Source organism: Trematomus bernacchii, unplaced genomic scaffold (genome assembly GCF_902827165.1).
Source record: "Trematomus bernacchii unplaced genomic scaffold, fTreBer1.1, whole genome shotgun sequence".
Classification (NCBI taxonomy): domain Eukaryota; kingdom Metazoa; phylum Chordata; class Actinopteri; order Perciformes; family Nototheniidae; genus Trematomus; species Trematomus bernacchii.
Genome location: NW_022987709.1, coordinates 1,471,901 through 1,477,900, shown reverse-complemented (window position 1 = coordinate 1,477,900; position 6,000 = coordinate 1,471,901).

The window sequence follows — 6,000 nt, the reverse complement described above, 5'->3', positions numbered from 1 at the left end:
TAGCATAGCAAGGCATGTCCCTCACATACAACATAATGTAAAATAACATGTCAATTCCTACTTTCTGTTTTATGTGTTATATAGGATTACTTGCGTAAAGATTTACAAATGCATCTTATTATATTAGTGATTATGATCAAACCAAAGATATAAAACAAATGCTATGATAGAGAACAACTTTAGGCCTGCATTAGATAATTATATTGACCAATTCTATATCTTTCTTTTAGATATATCAAAATGCAAAGGTGATGCAGCTGTGCAGCCCAATCTTAAGACATTTCCCAAAACACTACATGGAGCAGCAAAGAGAGGCTTTCACAAGGAGTGGTACAGTTCTTGGCCATGGCTTGAGTATTCCCTCTCTCAAGATGCAGCATACAGACATTTTGCTTCTGCAAAAGCAAGTGTTTTCACAGCAGAACATGGCTATTCAAACTGGAAGAAGGCCACTTCCAAAGATAGTGGGTTCAGTGTACATGCCAGATCAGACACACATGTAAATGCCATGATTGCATGGACAGAATACAAAAGCATGGCCGGGAGAAATACAACTATTCTTGGAATGATGGGAGATGAAAATCAAAAACAAGTAACCGAAAATCAAAAATACATAAAAACTTTGGCCGAGATTTTACTTTTGACAGCTACTCAAAACATTTCCCAACGTGGCCATGATGAGTCTGAAACTTCCAAAAACAAGGGAAATTTCCTTGAGATTTTAGATGTTGTAAGTAAACACGATCCCTTAGTTAAAAGACGATTGTCACAGGGTCCCAGGAATGCAAAGTACACCAGCAAAGGCACTCAAAACGAAATGTTAGAATGCTTAGCAGAAATGGTAAGAGAGGACATTATAAAAGAGGTTAAAGAAAGTGAACACTTTTCTATTTTAGCAGATGAGACTAAAGATATGAAAAAAATTGAGCAGCTGTCTCTGGTCGTACGCTATTATTATAATGGTGTGGTTCAGGAGAGCTTCCTTGAGTACCAAAAAGCAGAGCACTTGGATGCAGCCAGTTTGACAAAGAAAATAATTTCCTGTCTTGAGAAGTATGGGCTGGAATACAAAGAGAACCTGGTGGGCCAAGGCTATGATGGGGCTGCAGTCATGAGTGGCAGGTGCTCTGGTGTGCAAACAAGGGTTAAGGAAGTGGCCAAATATGCATTTTATGTTCACTGCAACGCACATTGTTTGAATCTTGTCATTGTTGACTGTGTGAAGAGTGTCCCAGAAGCTGCATGTTTTTTCATGTTGCTGGAAAGACTGTATACATTCATGTCAGGCTCATATGTTCACAATAAGTGGATGGATGTCCAGAAAGAAATGTTCACTGGGGCCCCACGGGAACTACCAAGACTTAGTGACACTAGATGGGCCTGTCGCTATGCTGCATGTAGAAACCTCATGGACAGGCTGACTGCAGTCATAAGAGTGCTGGATGACATTTCAGATGAGGCCAATCCACAGAGAGCTGTAGACGCAAGAGGGCTACGTTCTCAAATTGATCATAATTTCATAGGTCTCCTAGCTGTCTTCAGAAAAGTGCTAGGTGAAGCAACGTTTTTATCTGAGATGCTCCAGTCACCTAATGTTGACCTTACCAAAGCAGCTGACCTTACTGAAACCCTCAGACAGACCTTTGAAGAATATCGCAAAGAAGAGAGCTTTAATGAGCTGTGGAATACAGTCATTAAAACATGCAATGACTGCAACATTTCTACCATTGCCAAATCAAAAAGAACCAGACACACATCTAGCAGACTACATGATAGTCTTGTAACATCTACAGTCGAACAGAGAACACATATTGACAGCAAAGATTCCTTCAGAATAGGTATATTCACTCCCGTCGTTGACTCAATGATCAGAGTGATGGACAGGCGCTTTTCAAAGTTTAGCAGCAACATAATGAGGGGTATACAAGCTTTAAACCCGTCAAGCAATGGTTTCTTAAAGGAAGAATTTGTTTTGTTGGTGACTTGAAAACTGAGATACACCAGGCAAAAAGACTTCTGGAAAGAAACAGAACAAATGGCAAAGTAAACCCGTCCAGTCTGACTGAGTTTGTGAAGTTCTTGGAACCTTTTCGAGAGGTTTTCTTTGAACTGTTTCGCTTATGTAAGATTGCTATTGTTTTGCCAGTGAGTACTGCAGGGTGTGAGCGAAGCTTTTCAACTTTGAAGCTTATAAAAAATCACCTGCGCACAACCATGGCAGAGGACCGACTGAGGAATCTAGCGATTCTCAGCATTGAGAAAGAGCGTGCAAAAGCACTAGACATGGATATTTTTGTCAAACGTTTTGCTGCACAGCACAACAACCGGCGCCTCAAGCTATCTTAAAATAGATAGGTGATGTCTTTACATCCAAGGACTTAAGTTGTCCAAAAGTAATTTCACTGTTGTGTGTACTGTGTCAAATTTGATATAATCTACTTGTATTTTGCCTGCCGTTGTATATTTTTTATTGAGAAATTATTGTAATTCTTGTATTATTTTAATTTTGCTGAAACTTTTATGTTTCAAAATATGCACAGTCTTGTTTTGTTTGATTACTAGGCATGTTCATCTTTGGGATACTATAACAATAAATAGTTTAAATGTATGTCTGTGTTTTAGTGTTTTGTGGAGTGGATTCATCCATCCTCCCATGCCCCCCTGCCAAAACCTCTTGCCACCCCTTTGCCACCCCATGTAAAATTGTCTAGATCCGCCACTGATTGGCGGCGATTTCATTTGAACGGTACGGCGCAAAACGAGAAGCATTCGGACCCAAGTACTGAAGGAATGAGGTATTTGCGGTCTACAATGACAGAGAAGAGACTGTCAAGTTTGGCTGTACTCAGCATTGAATCAAAACGCACTAAAGCTTTGGATCTTACTAATTTTGTGAGGCGTTTTGCTGAACAAAATGGTAATTTTGGGGTAGTGGTGGTCTAATGGATAGTGAGGTGGGCTGAAGATTGGAAGGTTGTGAGTTCAAATCCCGCCTGGAACACCACCACTAGTGTGCCCTTGAGTAAGGCACTTCGCCCTTAGTTACTCCAGGGAGAATGTCCCTGTAATTGCTAATTGTAAGTCGCTTTGGATAAAAGCGTCAGCTAAATGAAATGTAATGTAATTGCCGCATTCAGCTGTAATAGCAACACGTTCTCACTCCCAACCCGTCACATGTTGACGGTCGGTCAGGGCCCCTCCCCGTCACTCTATTACGGACAGGGTACCCCTTGAGAGTCAGTTTTCAACCCGCAGGGCGTCTCATTGACTTGCATAGAGCTCCCTGAACGTTGGTAATAGACAAGTTGGGATCGCGGCGAAATGCTCTCCGCAGATCCATTCTCACAGCGTTTATCAACCTTTTTCTTACTCAATATCAAGCCACACTTATTGTTTTTACTTCTTCATTTTAATTGAATAATGTAGGACTTTTGTTGCCGTCAGTTAGGGGGAGAGTAGGGGCTCAGAATACTGAAATCTGTATTGTTTCATCGTTTTTTCCTTCTAATTTTGTATTATTTTCTAAATCACACACTGTTATTTACTCAACAATAAGACATAATTATCCTTGTGTTTATTTATTTGTTTGATTAAAAACACAAGTTGGAGTCCGTCAGGACCGAGGGTCGGAGCAGCTCATAGTAGTTGCTTTAGAGAATTTTACACCCGGAAGTAAGTATTCTCTCCGCTTCGCTTGACAAACCCCGTGATAGTCCTCAAGCTCTGTGATTGGATGTTTGAGTGTGCGCCGAGGGTTACGCCGAGCGTCAAACAGCACTTTGAAATAGGATGGAACCACGACAGACTGTCCAAAACTGGATTTGAACGGGTACACCCCGTCCCAAAAGTAATGGAAATGTAACTAAAGTTGCATCAAATATAATTTATATTTTAGCTAATCGCCGAAATAGTAATACTATAATGATAATAAATACTGTATCGTATAGTAATGAAACGTAAAATTACATTTAACTGACTAGGTGTTTTGCTGGTGAGAGATTTGAGTTGCTTTAAGCCTACTATTTGTTTTAGATAGGCACAACATGTTTCATATGCAGACCTTATTTTCCTGTTCCATGTTAAAATAAACCATTTTCAGTGGTACCGCTGAGAAAGAGTAATGTTTTTGGTCATGGAAAATTAGGTAAAGGTCATGGAAAAGTCATTGAAAATCATTGGTGAAAAAGTGTATGAACCCTGTCTATGGCACGTCTCTGCTGGGAATTGTAGTTTTAAAAGACGTTTTCATATTTCCTATAATAAGAAGTTGCCAGTATTAAACTGTGTACATCCCTGGAGGTTTAGGGGATAGGAAACACTCAAATTTAAAACATATAATTAATAAATGGGTGAAAATTGCTTGTGCCCATAATGGGTAGCATTAATATATACCCACATGACAGCTAAGGTCAGAAGAGCTTTATTTAACAGCTGGTCTTATGTCTGTGACCCCTCCTGTTGTAAATTGATAAGCCTGAAACATGCACTTGTCAAGGTTCAGAGGCAAATTTTGCAAATATGGCAGTAGCCATCGATCATCTTAAGATAAGATATACTTTATTGATCCCAAGTTGGAAACATTTGCGTTACATCAGCATGTGTAACAGTTGTAAATATGCAGTGGTGTTTATTTGTAAATCATTTAGTATAATCACACAAATTCTGTGTTTTATATTGAATAATTCTGTGTTCTTTATTTATTGAATGTTCAATACCTGACAAGTAGCGCGTTCACACCGGAGTACTTTTCCCACAATAGTTCATCAGAACTACGATATATTTGCGTTCACACCAAAAAGCCCCAGGAACTAAATTAGTTCAAATTAGTTCATCTGACCCGCTTTTTAAGCGGCCATTGTATTTGCTCGCTTCGGGCAGCGCACCCGAAGAGATTACTTTTGTGAAAGCAGTTATTATAGCAACACTAAATAAATCATCGGAGCGGTGGAGTGATGAGGATGTGTCGGCACTTCTGGCGATTTACTCGGAGGACGCGATCCAGAAGCTTCTACTGAAGGCAATGTCCATGGTTCAGTAAAGTTAGCAGACCTGGAAAACCGTCCACAGCGCAGTCATGCCTGGAAGGTAAAATAAACTACATGCAATGCATTGTTTTAATCTGCACAATACTGGTCTCAGATGTACTTTTATTTGCTCGGTAGATCGAGTTAGCAATGCTAGGTTGAATTGGGTAACACTGTTAGCAGGCCGGAACCGAGCTAGCTAATAACATCTAGCTAGCTCGCTAGCTATTCTCGGCCGCTAGAAAAACGTTTTGACTTGTGAATAAGTGTGCAATGTTCTGTAATTTGCTTCACTAACTCATGGCACTAATCGTGTGTTTCAGGCGAGGTGTTTCTCTCTGGATTGGAAACTAGTTAGCTTTCCCCTCCGGGATGAAACGATAATATAACGTTAGGAATTAGCATGCTAGCTGGACATAATGCTACCTCTAACAATACATTGTAGTTGCTATAATTTCAAGTAATTTGCAACATTCATTCTACATGTTAATGGTAAAAGCTTAAACAGTTGGATTACCTGCATGCCACAAAGACTGATGTTCTAATATTTTGCACATTTAAATAAAAATGTAATTGAAATTCAATTTATTTTCCTTTTTTTTATTGATTGTTATAATTGTACTCAGCCATGTTATGTTAGATGTCAATCCACTTACACTGTAACTACTCTGGCCTTGAAAGAAGGCTACGCATCGAACTGATGTCCACTAATCCCTATAAAACAAAGTTCAAGCATACATTAAGCACAAAACAATAAATAAGGGCACTTTGATATTTATTTTTTATTTGATATTATTTGATCCTATCTTATCTTCTACTTTACACCTGCATTTTGTACACTGTCCCTGCCTGCACCATGTCCAATGTTGTCTCTGTTGACAACCTACTAGGCCAGGGGTCGGCAACAGGCGGACCGCGGTCCGGATCCGGACGCCGACCTATACGGACCCGGACCTATAATCAATACATTAATAGG